Source organism: Hydra viridissima, unplaced genomic scaffold (assembly GCF_058129835.1).
Source record: "Hydra viridissima isolate aposymbiotic clone 2 unplaced genomic scaffold, HvirCarnegie_v1 scaffold_12, whole genome shotgun sequence".
Classification (NCBI taxonomy): domain Eukaryota; kingdom Metazoa; phylum Cnidaria; class Hydrozoa; order Anthoathecata; family Hydridae; genus Hydra; species Hydra viridissima.
This window is the reverse complement of record NW_028324311.1, coordinates 809,915-832,445: the sequence shown is the minus strand read 5'-3', so window position 1 is coordinate 832,445 and position 22,531 is coordinate 809,915. Positions and strand designations below refer to the sequence as shown.

At 29.1% G+C, this 22,531-nt stretch overlaps 1 pseudogene across 1 annotated transcript; it reads right to left on the bottom strand.

Annotated features, from left to right (window-relative positions):
* Nucleotides 1-15,806: 15,806 nt before the first annotated feature.
* LOC149880631 (uncharacterized) lies at nucleotides 15,807-20,642 on the bottom strand (annotated as a pseudogene). Its single transcript, XR_016445755.1, has 5 exons — nucleotides 20,546-20,642; nucleotides 20,271-20,371; nucleotides 17,552-20,105; nucleotides 16,270-16,546; nucleotides 15,807-16,130 (listed from the first exon to the last, which is right to left on the bottom strand). The product of XR_016445755.1 is annotated as an uncharacterized LOC149880631 (transcript).
* Nucleotides 20,643-22,531: the final 1,889 nt, after the last annotated feature.

Here is a 22,531-nt window from a genome sequence, read left to right as displayed (position 1 = left end):
ATTCAGAACGGTAATTGTCTATTGCAGTTTTATCTGACGGAAAAGTGAGAATTAACACGGGAAAAGTGAGAATTAACACGGTAAAAGAGCGATATTATTACATTAGATTATTACTTTTATTACTTATTATTACTTTTATTACTTATTATTACTTTTATTACTTATTATTACTTTTATTACTTATTATTACTTTTATTACTTATTATTACTTTTATTACTTATTATTACTTTTATTACTTATTATTACTTTTATTACTTATTATTACTTTTATTACTTATTATTACTTTTATTACTTATTATTACTTTTATTACTTATTATTACTTTTATTACTTATTATTACTTTTATTACTTATTATTACTTTTATTACTTATTATTATTTTATTACTTATTATTACTTTGAGGCTGATCACTAGCCCCTACTAACTTAGGAAAGGATTGTGAATGGAAATGAACGGATGAGCAAAACGCTGCATTTAGGACTATGAAACTGGAACTCATCCAACCTTCAATCTTAGATATTTACGATTCGAAGCTTATGTTAATAACGTGTGATAAAACTGTTTTATATTTATTAATGCGGTTACAGCAATCCCTATAGAGATGTGGTATCACGCCTACCCATTCCATCACGTATTGAGAATCAATTAGCTAATCTCTTTAATATTGTGAGGGTGGCGCTTTTAATGATTCAAGTTGTTTAATGTTTACGTTTGTTGCGTAAAGGGTAAAGAAGTTTGGGTTGTAGAGTGTGGAAATGTAAATGTGGAGGTTGGGAACAAGGTTGATGGCGTAGGGATTACTTGGTTAGGAAAGGGTTAGGTCCTCACAATACAATGCAAACTGAATTTTTGCCAATTAACGCTAAACATATTCAAGACGCAATAGTACTTAAATATTAAAAATCGGGGCAATCGCCTAACTCGGTAAATATTGGAAAGGAACTCTGTCTACATCAAAATAAACAAGAAGACCTGTAATTAAAAATTATTGCCGAAAAAGCAGTTTTTATGAAAATTATCGATTAACATCAATAGTAACAACAAGACTTGTTTCAAGTGAACTGTTTCTGGGAAGATGCATCCGCACAAGAATCGAAATAATCATGTCAAGCTTGCCACAAAAGATAATGATTTACGGGAACAAAACTCAAATACACTCTTGGCGTTAAAGCGTGCGTCAATTCAACATTGGGGATTAAGTGTTTGTTAAAAACCACCCAAACGAAACAAAATAGAGATACGACAGCGTAATTCAACTGATCATTGACAGAACATACCTGGTATTCTAGCTAGTAATTTAAGAGCTGTAGGATAAGATTGTCAGTAATCAATTTTAGTGGCCGGATACCACTTCTTAGGCAAAATACAATTTAAGTAAGAAAATTTCAGCAAACCATTGATTAAGCCACAATCAGTTTTTGCTTGAGATTACTAGGCATCTACTTAAAAGCAAATGACCAGAAAAGTATGTTAAAAGACCTGCAAAAGTGGGAATAAGCGCGCAATAAAATGCCCACCGTAACTTTTAAACCCATAAAGTTTAGACCTTAGTTTTGGTAGTAAAACTCTAAAACGTGTTCAGACCTTTGAAAGACCTTTTACCAATGCTAGGCTTCAAATGTTGAGATTTTGTTTTTAAAAGGCTTTAGTTCTGTAACCCGAAATATATAAAACTTAAGTTCCAAAGTCAATATTCGCATGTTATTGTTCTAAAAGTCTAATTTGTCCATTAGGAATTAAACTTAGAGATAAACACGAGTCATGGGCTCTTCATGTTGTTCTTAAAACCTTTATCAAACAAAAAATTTGAAGTCTTTAAAATACTAAAACCTTCCATCAGTAATTCTGCCTGTACCTCACAGTTAGTTCAAGAAATGACCTGATATTTCTGTTGAATCATCAGAATAAGTTCATAGCAATGGAGTTACTGACAATGAAGGTGATAAAATTATATGTATGCTTCTAATCAACCAATAAAATTATATGTATGCTTCTAATCAACCAATCAATGTTTAACATCTGTTTAGAAACATCAATTGTCTTTCTTGGCAAAAAATATGGACAGTGTTGCTTGTCTTGTTCTGAAACTATTCACATTAGTTCCAGGCAACAAAAGATAGCTTAAGGCGGAACCCCAAAACCTCTGCCTTTTTATTTGATAGTGCTAAAACACACTGACATCTAATTTTGGGAACAAATTGAGTGAGCTTAACATTTTTAACTTTTTTTTAAAACTGAGGTGTTTTTGATCAATTGCCTAATGCAACTTTTTTAAAAAAAAAATTACGCCTAATTTGAGCCACTAAATACATCGCTGAAAAATTTCATTAGGCATTTGTTCTAAAAAAATCTTTCTTTTCTATTGTCGACCAGCAAGGTACGGTCTGGCAAAGTAGGCTATGTTAAGGAAGCAGGTTTGAGGACAATTTAAAGCCGAACTACTTAATTTTAAATGACCTCATTAAAAATCATTTTCAAAAAAAAAACATTTCCTTTGAAAAATGTTTAGAAAGTTTGGATTTATTTTAATGTGAGTACGAAAACGAATGTCAAGTAAGCTAAACTTTTCGAAGAAATGTCTTTAGAACCACTTTACTAGAACAGAAAACTTTAATGAAACTTGAATTTAAAAGTGAAGTTAGAACGTGTAAACGTCGAAAAAAATTCGTTTCGAGCAGATTATATCCCTTACAATAATTTAACGAAAAATCGACATAATTAATGTTGGTTAACGAAGGACATTCTCAATTCAATAACAAAAATAAACTTTATAAAATATATTTAAAGACAAAATTCTTTAGCATGAAAATTTATTTTTTATAAAGTTTAAACAATATGGCAATAGTAAAAGCAATCTTCTGAAATTTAGCAAAAAGAAATATTACACAAGCTTTTTTAGCCACAATAAAATAAAAAATACTTCGAAACGTATAAACGAGTTGATAAATATAAAGCTAAATAAGTTACTTCCCAACTCCCATACTCATCAACAAACTAATCCTAAAGTTAGCTCCAACTATTTTAACAATTTCTTCACTACGATTGCTTGAAAATTATCTAACGGAATTCCAAATTCTCGATTGAACTTTCAAAAGTATCTAACCAATTCTAATAGCAACTCTTTTTAAATGCAACCAATCACGAAAGAGAAAATCCTCGGCTCTCTTAATTCCACTATTACAGAAGGAAAAAGTGTTGGACCGAACAAAACCTTCCGACAAAACCTTTTAAACTAATATCAGAAATTCTATGAAAACAACGTAGCATCTTAAATAATTCATTTTGAAAAGGAATATTTCCTGATATTTTTAAGCTGGTCCAGGTTGTTAGACCCCACAGAAAAGGATCTACGGTTAACTACACCAGCTATCGTCCAATTTTTTTTCTGTCTAATTCAAGTAAAATCTGTGAAAAGGTTATGCATAATAAATTACACGACTTCCTAATTTAAGCAAATTCAATACTTGTATAAACACCAGTTTTTTTTGTAAAAAGCATTCAACAGCTCACACCGCGTAGATCACGGAATTCTCCCATCAAAACTTAACTTTTATAGTGTACGCGGCACACCCTTGCAATGGTTTAAATCATATCTTTCCATCGTCGACAGTTTGTTACTTTAAATGGCACCTTCTCAGATATTAAAAGCGTTTGTATCACTCAGAGATTCATATTGGATCCTCTTCTATTTATTATCTATATCACTGATCTTAATCTTTCTATCAAACATTCAAATACGCATTTTTTTTGGTGATAATGCTAATCTTCAATTAAAAACAAACTCTTTCAAAAAACCAAATCAATATATTAATGAGGATACGGCCAGCCTTCTTCTTCAATGGCTTCTTCTTCAATGGCTTCGCGCAAATAAAATCTCATGGAATACTAAAAAAATAGAAATATTTGAAACGCAATATACAAAAAAACTGACACCAATTTAATAGCAAACTGAGTTTAATCTCAACACAAGATATTTTGCTCGAAGGATTTTAAAAGTGATTATTCAACAACTAAAACAAAATGACGCCAATTTCAGTTTGGTTCATCGCAGATCTTGTTTGGTAATTTTTCATTGTACGAAAACAATTCAAACTTTTTACTAACTTGTGATGGTTTTTGTTTTGTTTTTTGTTTTTTATGGTTTGCTGTTGCATGGTTCAGACTTTTCTACTTAGCGTTGAGGTTAAAGCTTTAATTTTGAAATCTTTAACGCTCTGGTTTATATAAACTCAAGAAGAACTGCAGAAACAAAACATTGTTTTTGTCAATCAACTAGCTGTTCCCATAAAGATCGTCGAATTTAATATCAAAAACCTAATTTTAGAAAACAATTTCAAAAAAATTTTTAGATATCATTGAAGAGGATAAAAACCAGCATGAATTATTATAAATTACATATTCATAATAATTAGTTTTAGTTTTCAAGTAAACATTTGATAAACTCTGTTCCATTAACAAACATCGCAAATAAAATTCTAAAAATTACGAAATATTTGGGTTAAATTAGGTTTGGAAACGAATTAAAGGTATCAGTGCAAACTTACATTCTGTGTTTTCCAATTTTTCAAATGGCTTCCATTTTATTTTCTCACTTGTTTTTCCCTCTTATTCATATTATCTATCTCTTTTTCCGTTAAGTTAGGATGTCTATTTAAATGGTTTACAAAAGGTAGTACCTTTTGAAGCACATCAAATCTACACCTCTCCTCGTGGATTTTTTTCTAATAAATCTACTTGTTCACTGAATATGATGACTGATTGCATGAAGCTTTTATAAAGTGCTCTGCTAATTTCCTGAAACTGGAATGTAAAAAAAAAAAGATTTAGAAACAAACTCAGCTTTAGAAAACAAACGAGGAATCTTCCGTCACAAGTTGAATGTAGTTCTAACGGAAAAGTTCAATTTTTTCCAAAAATAAAATTTGTCAAAAATTGAACTTTTAACAACTAAATGTTAAAGTTAACAGGAGAATTGTGCCCAATTGCTAGCTCAAGATCTAATTTTATTGAAGGGAACAAACTCAGTACTTGTAAAACTGTTAACAATTTTTTGGTACGAAAGCACGAACACCAACAAGGCAAGACACATCATAAATTGTAACTGGCTCAGCAGCATTTCCAGGAGATATCATCCAATTATTGATGGTTTTGTTGTAAGAAATTTCAAACGGACCACAAAAATCATTGTCAAGGAAATTTTCAAAGTCCTCCATTAGCAAAAAACTGATTCTTCAAACGAAAATTGTACTTTACTGATAAAATGTTCAAAAAATTGCAAAATGGCTTCATATGATCATCCTGAATTTTTAAATGTTACTGCACTTTTAGGAGGTGCATCATTCAACATGTAGTCCTTATATTTAGCACATGGAAATACAAGTAATAATTGGATGCTATTTCCAGTAGCATTAATGGTTGTAATAATTTATATATTATTGCTTTTTTCTGCACTAGTCATACTCCCTACAGGTTTTTTGCCTTTTGGGGCATAATTACTCTTCGAAGTTTCAATTTTTTTATTATTTACTAAAGCATACTCATATGCAAAGAATATGATCTGACATAAATATATACAGATTGTCCTCTTACATTCTTTTTTTCGATCAAGTTGTACATGATTACCTAGTCTGATAATAGCAAAAAATGTTTATAAATATGATAAATATATGAAAAGGGAATTTTTTTTTCTCTAACTTAATATAAAGAATATAACAAAAAAATAAAAATGATAGAATTGTGGAAAAAAAAAAAGTCATCCGAATGATTACGACAAAAAGTCAGTAAAAAAATTTTATTCGGTATTGTAGTTAGTGTAAATCTCGGTATATACCGGAACTCTCGTCAACCCGATGACTTTTTTTTTCCGCTATCAAATCGGAATGATAACGATACAGAAATGAAACGATACGCTGACCCTTAGCTTAGAGTATGGGTCTGCGTATCGTTTCATTTCCACATCATTATCATACCGATATGATATCGTAAAAAGAAGGTGTCATCGGAATGATTACGACGTAAAATCGTTATAAAAATTTTAATCTGTATTGTAGTTAGTTTAAATCTCGGTACATACCGGAACTCTCGTCATTCCGATGATTTTTTTTTCCCGCTATCATATCGGAATGACAACGATATGGAAATGAAACGATACGCAGACCCTTAGTTTAGAGCTAAATTTTTAACAAATTTAAAGAGCTCTTACAATATTTACATCGACCCACTTTATGTTTCTTTAGTGGAGAAATGAGAAAGTGAGAGGATCAGGCGTCTTAAAAAAAATTTAAATATAAGAAAATGAATCCAAAGAAAAAGCAAATAGGTGATATTAGAATTAACATCAACAGCAATTTTAATAATCACAATTAATATATGTAACTTGAACATTAATAATAGTTTTTATAATTAAAATAATAGCAATAAAAATGACAGAAACCACAATAATAATAACAACGAAAATTGCTATTATAAGTATAACAATAATAATAACAATAAAAATAATAATTGCTATTACATTTGTGGTGAGAATAATACCAACAGTAGTAATTACTATTGCAAATAGAGGGAGAGTGGCTTAAAAGGACGCAAAGAGTGTTTAGGAAACATTCTTTCTTAAACTTTGCCATCTTCAGGGTTTTATAATTGTTGCGCCCAAACAGCAAACTGTTTGGGCGCATTAATTATAAAACCCTGAAACAGAAAATAGTGGAAACCCCGCTCGTAAATTTTTCAGAAAAAATGCGAAGTCGGCTGAGATAACAGGAATGGAGTTGGAATTAATAAAGCTGTGGGGAGTTACTATAACTTTTCCAGAGATACTAATGAATCCACTATTTTTTAAGAGCTTGATATGATTTTATTACCTGACTGCGAATCGTAAACATCTTAAAATGTTGTTAAACTATTAACACCTTTCATTCATTAACACTTTAAAGTATTTCTTAATTACATTTCCCATAATCCATTGCTTTTTGGAAGACGTCATTCACGACAAAGCGCTGAGGAACTATTTAGGAATTCATAAACTCGGATCGTAAAATCAATTCGGATAAATTTATTTTAAGATCCGAGTAAAACCCGGGACCTTTATATTGACAGTTTTAGAAAATGACAATTCTGTGGACACATCTGAGGATTCACTAGATAAACATGTTATCGCCAGTGATTTCAATTAACTGAGTATTTTATTTTTGCATGCGTTTTCTTATTTAGTTGTAAAATATTAACTTTCATACATCTATTTTATAAAAATTCTTTAGTTTTAAAATTAAAATCTAAAAATTTTAAGTTCTTTAAATTTGCTCCATCTTGTGAAATTCAAAAGTTTTATGCTTGCTTACTCGTTTTACTTGCTTACTCATTTTACTTTTATCATTTATGCTTGCTTACTCATTTTACTTTTATCATTTTACATTTTTATGATTACTATGGCAATAATTGTACTTTAATTAAGCAAAGTTTTAGGCTATATTTGCGTTCGGAAATTTTTCCTCCAAGATTGTTACAACTACACATTGTGTACGCTGGTTTACATATAAAATCAAATGTGATTGCATGTTTTCTCGGGGCAAGAACTCATGAGCTGACATCTTTTTTTTAATCAAAACTTTTGATAATCCATTAAATAATTCGATTTAATTACGTCATCAGTATGAGTGTCAAAAAAGGTTTAATAATATTGTATAGTTAAATCATTAACTAAAGACATTTTTGCATAATAGAGAACTCATCAAGACAAGCTCACCTGCCGTATTAAATACGGTTAGTGATTTCTTGCAGTGTTTTAGTTCTTCCAGTGAGCCGATGATTTGTTGTATCGTTTTTGACACATTAAACTAAGCATCTAATCAGCCGCCAGAAAATCAAGTTGAAAAAGTTTCTTTTTTCCCGTAATTATGCTAAGTAATATGTGGGGTCTTGTTTTTCTTAAAAGTGGTAAACTTAAGGGGTTTTGCTCAAAAGGCGAAATATACTTTACTTCGTGCCTTTCTCGTTTTCTTTTCTCTTTTTCGAAAGTTTATTTTCGGATAGGAACCTAAGAAATAAATCAATAAAGACAAACTTTCTTTGGGCAGGCAATGAATAAAAGACTAATCTAAACCAATTGCGTTTCGATCGTGCTGCGACTTCTATATCGTACTATTATATCACTTCTTTCAGATTGTCACCTTCACAGAACAAACTTTATCATTGACACATTACATCTAAAACTTTTTTACAATTGTGATGTTCGCAAATATCTGTTTGAAATTTCAAATGATATAGGAAATATTCTCGACATGATGGCGAATCATTCTTGAAAAGAGAGTTTTAATTTGCTACTAATTCACTTGAACAATGATGCAAAATTAGACTTAATGCCATTCCATTGCATATAAAAGAACGTTTAATTTCTTTTAAAAAATGCAAATGATGAAGTTAATTTCGATGGGAGTCTGAGTTGTCTTTTATAAATAAGAAAGGCAAAATTTCTAAAGTTTCTAAGTTTCAAAAAACTTCCTACAAGTGTAGTAACGGTGTTTAAGTTTTCTTTAGTGAAGCTGAAAAATAAAAAAATTCTGATAAAAATTTTTAAACTACTAACTATTATTCCAGAAAATTAGCTCTTTAAACCCTTTTTAACAATAGAGTTGTGCTTATTAGATGAGCCTGACTCTTTTTCAAAAAACTGTGAATTCGCCTGTCGTATATTTGGTAAAATGCGTAGGTTTTTTTCCCCCTAATATCGTTAAAGTCTGTCTCAGTAAAAGTTCAGAAGGGAACGAGCGTCTCTTGAAATCATGTATTGTTGCGTTTAATAAGCCCCTTCAATGTCAGCGCTGCTGAGCTTAATGCGCTCACCTGTTTTTGCTGTCTGTTTGACTTAATCGCTCTACACGCCTGCGATGTCTCTATGTTCCCAACTTAATGTTAGCACTCGATTCGCCTATGCAGCCATTAGCGCATATATGCTCGCTGTGCCCGCTCAATGTAAGTGCTATAAAGATAATGTCTGCGAAAATCAATTTATCTCTGCGCTATGAAGTCAGCTCGCTGGAACAGCCAACACAGGAATCCTTTTTACAGTTGATAAACGCGAAGCTTCACGGGTCAAAGTATTTTTATTTCTTTAATTGAACACAATGACCTGGGGAGGTTTTAAACACAATATTCTGGAATGAAACTCTTTCTTAATAATATTAAATGGCACTAACTTTATAAAATATTAACTCCACTTTTAAACCGTTTGATTTACTTGGTAAGAGGTAAATTATCGAGCATCAAATTAAAAAAAAAAGTGAAAAAAGACTGAAGAAATAAATTTAGCATCAATTTAGCTTTTTAAATAATACAATTTGTAGTAAATCAGGGTTTAAAAAAACACATCAAAATTAATGAAAAATAAAAGCGTTGAGATCATTAACTTCTTGTTCGCATTCAAACACTCTGCAGCATTCTTTTATCTTTCTTTAAAATTCCTTTTCAAATTCTTCATCGGATGTTCACAGTTCACTGTTCACTTTGTAATCTTCTGATTTAACAGAAATTGATTTAGAATGAATTTGGTTTGTTAAACCATGTGTTCCTCTATGCTTCACTTTTTCACCGAGCATTAAGTTACAGTCATAGCAACAGAGCTTTGAAACACCTACATACATAAAATTTTTGCTTGAAGTATTTTTATGAAGGTTTAACTCTGCGTGCTCTTCAAGAAGATTTGCAACAAGGTTAAACAAAAATGTTTTTTTTTTTGGTGGGCGACAAGTAAAAGGATTTTACAGATATCTTGTAGTGGTCGTGTAAATAAATTTTTCGGTAGAAAAAACATTAGATTCTTCTCCCATTCTTATATTTGTAAGTAGTTTTTTACAAATGATAAAATAAAGGCAGAATGTTCTTTTAAAATTTTCGTAACTTCTTGGAGCGTTCTTACCTTGTTTTTGTAATTTCAAAATATTTTCATTCCACTTGAATCTATATCTTTTTAATTAGTCCGCAAAACTTGAAACTTCGTCAATCAAATCTTTCATATTCGATTTTTTAAACGGGACAGAAAGTATACATTAAAAGTCAAATAACCCTAAAAGAAACAAGAAGGATTGGCTGATGTCATCGTCGAATGATGCCGCATTTAAGTAAGAAGTTAATTCCCCGCAAAAAAAATTTGTTTTTCGTGAAGCGGTTTTATTGTATTAGGCGTTTTGTGAAATCGAGTTTTTAAAAATTGCCGTACACGGTTTTTGAATTGCTAATATGTTCGCTAATGCATCTAGATAACGGCTGTCTTCATACGAATTGAAGTTTCTCCAGTTATCTTTGTAAACTCCAGCCCTCGAAGTTTTTTCTTTTTTTAGCCGTCCCATTTGAAAGACGTCACATGCAGGTTAGTTTTTTAAATATAAAGATATTAAAAGAATATAAAGATATTAAAAGAAAATATAAAGATATTAAATATAAATATAAAGATATTAAATATAAAGATATTAAAAGAAAGAACTAATTTAGTAACTTCGCTTAAAACACCGAATGACACCGTAGCGGATTTTTTTTTAAACGATTATTTCAGTCATTATTTAACCGGGTTAACATTCCTCTTATCGTGTGATTCTCTATTGTAAACTAAGATACGCTGATTAAATGATTGTTTATTTCACTGCACATATGATTCTATTCTCTTACCTAAAACAGTATGCTGAAAGGGAAAAATTTACCAAAAACTTACGTAGCTTTACTAAAATAACCATGACAATAAAAAGCGGAAACTTTGCTCTGTAATAACAACTCGTACAACTAAAACCATAACAAAATTCTTTACCGACAACTTAAAGTAACGAAAAAACAGCAAAATTACATCAAAAAATGATCAGCATAATGCGCTAAGTTAGAATATTATTTGTATATAGGAGCTTGTGTGACTAAAAAAGAAACATGATGACAAAATTTATACTTTTGCTTTTAATTCTCATGAGGAAGGCAGATAATATTTCATTATGGAGCACACGATAAAATGTCGGTAATTTAGGTAAAATGCTTATAAAATAATATAATTATCAATAAAAGTGAAAACTCTAATTAAGACATCACATATTCATGAAGAAATTGTAAAATTATGGCTGGATTTTTCATGATTGATAAAGAAATCAAATGAACAATAGTAACTCTTCGCAAGTATCTATAGATTAATTACTATAAATAATAAAATATATAATTATGAAAAAAAACTTTTCCGGATAACAATAAAAATGGAGTTTTGTTTTATTAATTAATTAGTGTTGTTACAACTTTGAAATTATTCGACTGTCGACTAAATTGATTAATGTATTTTTCAAAGTCGACCAAAATCGACAAATACATTTTTAAAATCAACTTAGTCGACTAAAAGTCGATTTAGTCGAAATATTTGAATAAAAATTTAATAACAATCATATACTTTAACGTTACTTGACAATTTATTTTTTAAATGCTATGAAACAAGTAGAAATTTAAGAGAGTAAACAAAAATCCTAGGTGGTATGTAATACTGTTATAATAACACATGCTGTTGTTATATCAAGAGCATTTTCTTTGTTCAATTTTAATTCATCTAATCTTTTAAATGAATTAAAAATCGAATAAACAATGAAAAAACGGAAATTAAAATCACAAAGTAAAGAAAAAAAATACAGATGGGCATTTTATATCATTTTTCACAACGATTAAAGCAAAAAACTAACAAAAAATTTAATTAATAAAAAACAGTGACGGAGATAGGTGGGGGCAGATGAGGCGGCTAAACTTTTTTAGGGGTGATAGGTTTATAAAATTTTTCGCATTCTTAACTGAGTACCATAACAAATTACTTAACATTTTGATTTAAAAAGCATCAACTGGTTACTATAATGAGAAAAAGGAAACCTTAATGAAGTGGTGAATAAATTTTCGAAGGAAAAACATCTAAAGTAACAACAACTTTGGTTGGGTTGAAGACAGCAAACGCTTTTTCTGTTTATATGCCGAACCCTGGAGAGTTGGAACACATGATAAGAACATACTTCAAAGAATGACACGCGTTGTTTACATTGACGATCCAAACTATCTGAGTAGATCACAGTTACCAAGGCCGTGACTGACTATTTATTCAATGGGGAAGTCGAAATTTCCAGTGGTTTCAGATGGCATTCTAGAAGCAATTTCGCGAGATTGCACCGTCTCAAGAGTAATATTAGTAAGCGAATAATATATTCTTACGTTGGTGTCGGTTTTCATGATAACCTGTAACCGGTCAGCAAAACAACCTTATACTCAAGCAGGTCGCCGAACGGGCTAGGGTGGAAGGGTCCTCGGTAGGTTAAGAGTGTAAGAATTTTTGTTAAAGTTAAGAAATTTAAAAATAATAAAAAAATATTTTGATATTAAAAGAGTTTTTACAAGGTTTTAAAAAATCACGTTTTGTTAAAATCCTTTCAAAGTATATGATTAATGTTAAATTTCGACATTATTTTTATGCAAAGTTAAAATAATCATATACTAATTTAATCTAAAATTAAAAAAAAAGAAAAAGTCTTTTTTTGTTGCTTTTTTGATTTTTTAAAGATTGATTTCAGCGTCACTGGGTCACAGAGGTCACCTCGTTTTTTTTTGAATAAAATATAGCTACTGCAAACTGCCAATGAAAAGTATTCAGGCGACCTCTGTGACCCATGCTTTAAAATCCTTTTTACTACTGTGAGTTTTATTCAAAAACCGGCATTACTCTGTCTAATAAATATAAGTTCCGTAGTTCAATAACATACGGTATATGATTCAGTCTCAGGACTATCGGTTTTAAGTTTTGCCTTACGATGGCTCTTATAAACTATAAAAATAGGGCTTCCACTCTTCGTAAACTTTTAATACATCTTTTCCCTCAAAGCATATCTTCTGAAGAGTGTTTGAGTATCTTTCGGAGGGTGAAGATTATTTTATTAAAGGTTTTGCACAGAAGGAACTTGATAACATACATAATATTTGATAACATACATCATATTTGACCAATCTGAGTTTCAAAATGCAGAAACTGTAAAAAGAGGTGTCAATAATTGCTCTGTGTATAGTATAGTGTTTTTTCTGTTGAAAAATTGAAGTGGAAATACATATGGAAATGTTGTAATTCAAGCAGTCCAAATGCAATCTGTCGTCTTATGTTTTTTTTTTGCAAAAGAGACTGCTTTATTCAAGAGAAATTTGAACATTTACAAATTGAAATTTTTTTGTAAAGAATATCTAATTTACTCTTCATGACAACATTTTTTTTTTAAATTCAAGTTAGTCAACTATTTATACCACAATGAATGATGGTGGATACGCAGCATGGACTGGGTCTTCAATACTGTTTGCATATTCCAAGTATTGAAACAAGGAAGAAAAGTTGTACCATTTCTACTATTTGTTGTACTATGTTTTCTTTTTCAGCTGAACTTTCCCTCCTTTCTTTGTGTATGTTGTCCATACCTTTGTGTGTGATGATTGTTCAACATAGTAGCCATCAAACTACCAGCATCCAAAAAGTCCGCGTCCTCTATGTTTTGGAAAGGGTTGTCAGGTGGTAGAGGTTGCATTGTGAGGTCTCTGTTAACAAGTTCTTTTAGTGCGTTTACAAGGGTGTTCCTCGTAAGGTACCATACATAGTTGTTATTTCAATTTTGTATGGTACTTAAAGTTTCATGCCTAACAGCAATCATCAGCCATGAAATACCTCATAAAACCAAATATCTCATGAGAGTTATTCAAATTTTATTTTGATTCTAAGAGCCCATATTCTGCAGCAAATTTTAATTAAAAATTAATATTTACTTGGAATTGGTGAAAGTGTTAAATAGAAATAAAAGTGATATCAAAAGAATTGAAACAAAATAAAACAAATAAAAAAATAAAGTTAAAAAAAAAGAAAGTTAACCAAAATACACGGTGGGGCAAAAATTCTGGTGCAATGCTGGAGCAAAAAGTCGACTATTATATTACCCAATTTTTGGTTACTTCTACGGGTAGTAAATTTGGGTAGTATATATCAGGTAATACCCGATCCGAAGGCTAGGTTACCGGGTATCTAACTTATTAAAATTGTCTATTTACGGGCACCCTCGGGTACATCGAGTAGGGTTTTCGCTCCCTACGCACAATCCTTTATTTTCAATCAAACAAACACAATTCTTCAAAACCCAAAACTGTTTACTAAAAAAACTCATGGTAAGAAATTAAAAAATTATTTATTAAAAAAAAAAATCGAAAACCTCTACGTTCATTAGAAGTCACAAAAATCAAGTTTCATTTGCTTCGCAGAAACAGAGTTAACTATCAAACTATAAAAACTATAAACATATAACAGAGTTAACTATCAAACTATAAAACTTTAATGAAGAAGTTTGGGGAACTTTAACTTTAATGAGTTAACTATAAAACTTTAATGAAGACGTTTGGGGAAAAATTTAAAGCAGATTTGTAAGGAAGAACTTTGTAGAAAAAGTTTGTAAAAGAATTAATGGAAAAAATTAGAGGAAAAAAAATTATGAAAAAGAAATTCGTTGAAGAAACATTCATAAGAAATTTTCATGAAAAATTTAAATTATGAATTTACATTTTATTAACTTAAAGTAGTAACTTAAATTAGAACTTTAAATTAGAGATATAAATTAGCAAATTATTTTTAAATTGTAATTTAAAGTATTTTTTGATTATAATTTAAATCAGAAAGATATATAAGAGAGTTAAATTAGAAACTTATAACAAATGTATAAAAATAAAATTTAAAAAAGAAATTTAAACAAGCAATTTATACAAAAAATCTGAAAAATTTGGAGAGCATAGTTTAAATCAAATTGAAGCACTTAAAAACGCTGGTGTTGCGTGCAACTACAAGCACATTCAAAGTAACTTTCTTTTTGGAAAAATGTAGTAAAAAGTTTAATATTAAACCACCTTTGAACAACTCTTTAACAAGATTTTGTAATGTAAAATACTGTAAAATAATGTAAAATAAACTGATCTAATTATAAAGATCAAAATTCTTTTTTTTTTTTTAATAAAATGTTAGTAACAAACCCTATTCAATTTCTTTTGGCCCTCCCTTAGGATGCGGTTCTAAAAATAGTATAAAGATTTACGTTGTATTAAGAATTTTCTTTTATTCGTAGAAAATCTGTGGCATGTGGAAACAGCAACTATTACAAAGCTACATTTAGATTATGAAAGGCAACTTAATGAACTTATAGAGTTTAAAAATAACACAAACTTATATATATATATATATATATATATATATATATATATATATATATATATATATATATATATATATATATATATATATATACACAGTAAATAAAAAACCCGTTATATTTTTAAAAAACATTACGGGAGTTTTCCTCGCACATAACGGTTAATTGCCGTTATGTTTAATATTTAATATGTATAAAAATAACATAACGGTTTTAGCGTTATGTTTTTTCATAGCAAAATTGCCTTGAACATAACGGTTACATAACGCCAATTAGCCGTTATGTGAGAGGAAAACTCCCGTTATATAACGCGTATTTTACCGTTATGTTTAAAACCTGATATAACGGGTATTTATCCGTTATGTTACCCGTTATGTCAAATTATAATTAATTTTTTTAAAGTAGGTTTTTTGAAACACATGTTTAATAACAGAAATTTTTGCTAAATAAACAAACTAACCTTGAACATTTTTTATGTTTAAAAAAGTTAATTTAAAAAATAAAACAAATTCATGCATTTTAATTTCCTAATATATTTATATTAAATTATTTTTCATAATCAAGAAAATTATTTACAAAATAATTGAAGAAATTAACTTATCAACATTTATTAATTCAAAAATACTTCACATTGCTGTAAAAAGATTGCAAAAGAAAAATGTATTTTTTAGATAGTAAAGGCGATCGTCCGAAGCCGCAAATATCTTGCAAACATCCCAGAAGCTGCCCAAAACAAGAAGGATATGTCAAATCTAGCAAATAGTAAACGACCATCAAAACAACCACCATTTCACATGTACAAGGGCTGAACATCCATCTCAACACCTCTACGACTCCTTACGCCATATTCCGTTTTATTATAGATAACTTGTGGACCATACAAGCTTGACACTCTTAAGTATTCATGTATTGAATCACACTAAAATATTATAAATACAAAACAAGTATTGCAACCATAAAAAAAGAAACTATTACTAATACATTAAATGGATTTGAATCAATGTTAAGTTTACATTTTATAGAACTGGCTTAATAAAAAAAAAAAAAAAAAAATTTACATCAACTTTCATAAACAACTTATCAGTTGTCTTCTTAGAAATAAGTGATTTCTGAAGCAGCATTAAACTTTCAGTATGGGTTTGCAAATCAGGAGAAATCCAAACCAACATCTTTTGAATCTTAAGAGATGAGTCTTTAAAATTAGGGTACAACCGAATCGCCTCTTCCAGCATCAATCCAGGAGCATATGTAACTCTTTTTGGAAATACACTATAAGTCTCGTTATTAAAAAGATGTCTGTTTAAAATAGACAGTGTTGAAAGAGTTATATACATTCTTTATTTTATAGCTATTTAATAAAATAAAATAATGAACTGACACTTAATATTAATTATAATACTTCTAAATTTTTTGCGTCTAAGTTTACTTAATTAGACATTAATTTCTGATATTAGAATTAGAAATCATTTTTATCCAAAAATTAATAAACACTGAAAAAATCTTACTTCAACATCTTGTAATAGCTGTTCTTTATCTACAACTGATTCGGACAAAATTGGATTTACTTCTCAGCTGCTATTATTGATGGAACTATTTACAACAGAAAAATGAGGAAATCGCTTTACCTTTAAACTATGACATTTACTAAATTGTCTTTGTCGATAATTATTTGGCAACTTTTGAACAAGAAATCCTAATAGAAAATTAAAAACTTTAGTTAAATAAATTGAATCAAGCAATTTATGTATGCAGCAGCAAATTTAAAAATCTGAAAAAAAATATAAAAACGATGGAAAAGGAAGGAGATCAAAAATGTATATTAAAATATTAAATAATATAAATTAAAAAAAAAAAAAATTATAGTATCAAAGACGTGATTCTTACCCATTTATGGCTGTAAGAAGGATATAAAGAAATGCAAGTAGACTTTAACTTTGCAAAGAACATTTTCCGCAACAATATTCTATTTTTGATATTACTATGATTAGGCGCATGAGAACAACAAAAAGCTAATAAACAAGACATTAGCTCCCTAGATATCACCTTATCTTCAATAGAAAACTTGCTGCTCAGAAATAGTTTTATGTGAGGTGGAAAAAAATCAATTAGAGTTTGTTTAATATCACCATCAAAAGGAATTCTGTTAATCTAAAAATTTATTATTAACGTTAATATTAAAAACATAAAAGGAATAATAAAAAAACATTTTGTTTCATCTTGTGAAAATTGACAAAATAAAATATTTACAACTACTAAAGTTGACAAAATAATTAAAACAAATTAGACTAAAGTGATCATATTTATTGCAAATAATATAAACTTTTTATAAAATTTCAATGCAAATATATGTTAAGGAAAGGCAATGCTGGGGGTACAATATAGAAAATATCCCCTTCTTTAAAATAAAATGCTGGCCAAGGAAAAGCTAAGCCTTCAGCTACAATAGTTCTAAAAGGAACTGTGTTGTCCTCAACAGCAGTAAAAAAACCTCTTAACATGTTGTAAGTAAGGCACTGAAGCTGTGAGGTAATAAATACTATTTTTCTCCTTTTACTTGAATTTCTTTAATAATATAAGCAGAAGATTGAAAACCATCATGAAACCATAAAGACGATTCAGGACAATATTTAATTCCATTAATCTGGATGCAGGTAACAATATTTTTTTTTCAAAGTTACTTGATTTAATTCACAAAGAACTCCATTATTAATTTCTCCAAAAGAATTATCAAAAGATGCAACAGTGTTTAAAACCATACTCTTCATAACACTTAAAGGGATATTTTTGAAGTTAAAATGTCTTACATTTTTTATTACTTGATGTTTCCTCTCAAAAGCCATGCACATGTGGTATCGTAGTGAACCAAGTTGTCTGGATTGCTGAGGATAATGAATAAGAAAATGAAGCTTTGGTATAAACTTATCTGGGTATAAATTCATAAAAAGAGTATGATGGGCTGCAATTGCTTCTTCTAAAGAGATGAAGTAAGCCTCAGTGGTAACTGGAGAGAGACACAGTTGAAGAATGTGCAGCAGCTTAATAAGACACGAGAAATGACAATCAATAGTTATACTTCTCAAAAAAATTGGTAAAATACGACAAATAGAAAGAACTTGAGCACTGCCAAATTTCCCCTTAACAACCAAATCTACTATTACAGGTGGTTTTTCACTGTCTTTTGGGTATTGAAACAATTTTACAAAGTCGTTTAAGCTATCTATTGTAAAAAAACCTTTCAAAACCCCATGATTCAAGTAAAGTTCTATCTGCAAAGGTATTACACCTTCTAACAAATCATGCATAGGATCAAAAAGAATTTGCTTTGTCACGTCAAATTCCTTAATTTCAGATAGAACACTGTTAGATTGAATGCCTTATAGTTTTGACCATTTTAAACGTTCAACTCGGGGAAGACTAGAATTATCTAGTTCTTTAACTCTCATCTTGTGTTCCTCTAAACTCCTTATTTTACACTGAGAATGTTTATTATAAACTAACATTTCTGACCTGGTCGAATTACAGACTCTACAGCACCTCACAACTTTCTTGCTAAAACCCTCTTTAAAACCACCAATTGCATTGCAAGTTAATGAATCGCCAATAAAGTGTTTTAACTTTACCATGAACTTTTTACCATTAGCATTAGTTAAAGTTGAGGAATCAATCGATGATAGTTCATTTAGAGATTGTACCAAGTCAAGAAGAAGAGATTTCATAAAGCCTTTTACCTTAACAGATTTAGAACCAGTTATTGCTAAAGGGAATATTGAGAAAAATTTACTTAAACAGCATTGCGGAATGTTTAACAACTGAAAATATAAAACCCACAACTTGTGTTTTCCTCTAGATTTGCCTATTGGATTAGTTACACCTAAATCATCTGAATACAATGAGATAGATATTTCTGAAGAATACTCTAGAAACTTATCATATTCATTTGATGTAAAAATAAACTGAAGTATTTCTTTAAATGGAATAAAACATCCATGTAAACTATTTTTGTATACTAACTGAATTTGTGGCATTTTAAAGGCAGTTTGAAAATATCTTGTTCTAGAATATTCTGTTGATAATACTTTACAAATTGTAGAAATTTCTTCATTTTCTGATTTATTATCAAAAATATTTTGCAAGTTTGAAAAAATGATGTTTACCACCTTTTCAGAGCACCGATATTTTCCTCGCAAATGAAGAGCTAATGCAGCAAGTTGATCTTTTCTAGTCTCATTCAAAAATTGAAAATCGTCCGGTTTTTCAATGTTAAAATCAGTATTACTGTTAATTACTTCAATTTCAGCATGAAAAGGAACAAAACAATTTCTATTGTGAAGTTTAAAACCTTTAACACTTTTAAATTTTGAAAAACAGTTTTCACATACAACTGAACCTTCCTGACCATGCAATTTAAGATGTGATATCATTACATATTGCTGACTTGTTTGAAAACTACAATTAGAACAAGATAAAATTACTTTTTGAGATCCAGGTGGTTCAGCACTTGATTTTGGTGTTTCAGCAACTTGTGCAGCAATTGATAATGAACTTGAATTTTGTGATTTTGAAGACACATCTAAATCCTCAAGTACATCTTTTTTATAAATGGAGTCTTGGTATAATGTAGATTCAGTTGGAAATTGAGGAATAATGGATTGTTGGTTGTGAAAATTGAATGAAACAGGATCAGAGTGACTATCTGCAGCAGAAAAAACAGCTTTAACAGGAGAAAATCCCTTTAAACTTTGAACAAAAGTGCTGAGCTCATTATTTTTTGCTAAGGATACACCTTCCACTTCTAGATTTTGTTCATTTAAAATGGCAACAAATGTTTCAGAATCGACTTCACATCCATTCCACATAATGCCACTTATATCACTGTTACCAAACTTTTTAGAAGCTAAAAAAGTATAATTTTAAATCAAATAGCTCAACCATTGTTTTTGCCATATATAATAACTTGATTATTATGAAGACATAAATGAACTGTGAAGAACTTGAAGATTGATTAAAAAGAACTTGAAGATTGATTAAACAAAGAATGTGCATTAAAAAATAAGCTTACCATTAGTTAAAAAGTCTGCAATATCGCTATTACTAGCAAGAACAATTTTTCTTTCACCAAGATACTTGACAACAACAGCTTTTATCATTTTGAACTATTAACTATTGTAGAAATCAGTAATGCAGTTATTATTACTTAGGAAACTTAAATTATACAAATAGCATATTTAACATTATTTAATACTTGCAATATAAAATAAATTTTAAGAATATTAATAAGTAACAAATAGTAAGTATTAAATAAATAGTAGTAAAGAACATTATTAAGCAACATACAAATACAGTGAACTGCCAATATCTTGAAACCTCCAAGGGACCAAGAAAACAATTGAATTAGCAATATTACTATGAATATTCAATAAATATAATATCTATATGTTCGAAAAAGTTTTTTTTTAATATTAATTTATATATATATATATATATATATATATATATATATATATATATATATATATATATATATATATATATTTATCACTATAATTAAATTATTAATAATATATATATATATATATATATATATATATATATATATATATATATATATATATATATATATATATATATATATATATATATATATATATATATTATCACTATAATTAAATTATTAATAATATAAATAAATATATAATATTAATCATTAACAACCCAAATGTCGTTTAAATGCTAAGTAGTAACTACCTTGAGAAAATAAAAAAAGAAAACTAAAATAGTAAACACCTTATAAACAAAAATTGCAAAGATTCTTTTAATTCGCGCTATTTTTTCCTGATAAAATAATCTGTTTAACATAACGGTTAAACATAACGGTTAAACATAACGCTTTACAAATATATATTACCATACTAATAATTTAAGCACTATTTGACGCGTTATAACACTTTCAACATAATTTCAACTTAACATAACGGTAAACATAACGCCAAAATTTTTGTTTACCGTTATGTAACCGTTATTTTGGCGTTATGTTTTTTGCTGTATATATATATATATATATATATATATATATATATATATATATATATATATATATAAAGTCAGTATGTTAATGTTAAATTAAATATTAAATATTTTAATTAAAAACTAAACTCATTAAAACAATTGAATATATAAATGTATTTTAATAATACTTTTTATCAGAACAAACAATATATGATAAAAAAGCTTGTCGTTTTTTTCATTTTGGTGTCATTATGTAACGAAATGAATTAGTTCATCTTACTAATTAGGATAAGCAAACTAAATCAAAAAAGCAACTGAATCAGCGAGCAAGAGTTGTGAGTTTTCCTCCTACGTTTTCTCTAACTCTATGATTTTTCTTAGCTTATTGTTATATGAAAGTTTTACTTAGGCTGAAGAGTTAGCGAATCTCAGAAATGAAGTAGTTCCTGTTACTTGTCTAGCTCAGGGTGAACCTTCCACTGTAACAGCCTCTTAGAAAGAATGTCAATTTTTGCTGAAGTCTGAAGAATTTAATTTTCAATTTAAATTTTAAAAGTTTTTAATTTTAAAATGTTAAGAGCAGTGGTTTTAAAAAAATATTTGGTGAAGTTACCATATACTATTACCATAGTTATCATAGTTTTGATAGTTACCATAGCATTTGAAGTTACCATAGCATTGATAAACTGTCAAACTTTGCATACTGGGAGAATTCAAAATTTTGATTCTTTTTTTAAACAATAACAGTTTAACCATTTGAAACAATAGCAGTTTAACCAAAGAATTATAACCAATATAAAAAGGGAGATACGAAACAGAAGATAGTAAGTCAGGAGGAGAAGAGGGGTAAGTCAGAGAAGGAAAAAGTTAATCAGAGAAGAGTTAGTTGGAGTTAGTTGGTGAATGAGAGTTGATTAGTGGTCAGTCAGGAGTTAGTTAGGAGATACGAAAGGAGGGAATACAAGACAGAACTTCAGGAATTACGAATAGAAGAGTTGATACTTAGTTTTAGGTTACACGGAAAATAAGTAGATCGGAGGTTTCATTTTATAAAAGGAGTTTAGAAGAAATAGTATCTATATAATTTTAAAACGAAGAGATTTTTTATTAGCAATTACGGTATAATAAAGAAGAAGGATTGTTACTATAAGAGTTTAAACAAAATTTGCGCGTAAAGAAAAGTCAGAGTGCTACCATTACACAGAACCAAGAGGCTTGCCCATATCCCCAAACACCTTTAACCCAAACCTCCTAACCTATACGAAACAATAAACCCCATCCCCATTCCCTAAAAATATATAAGAAGAAACATTC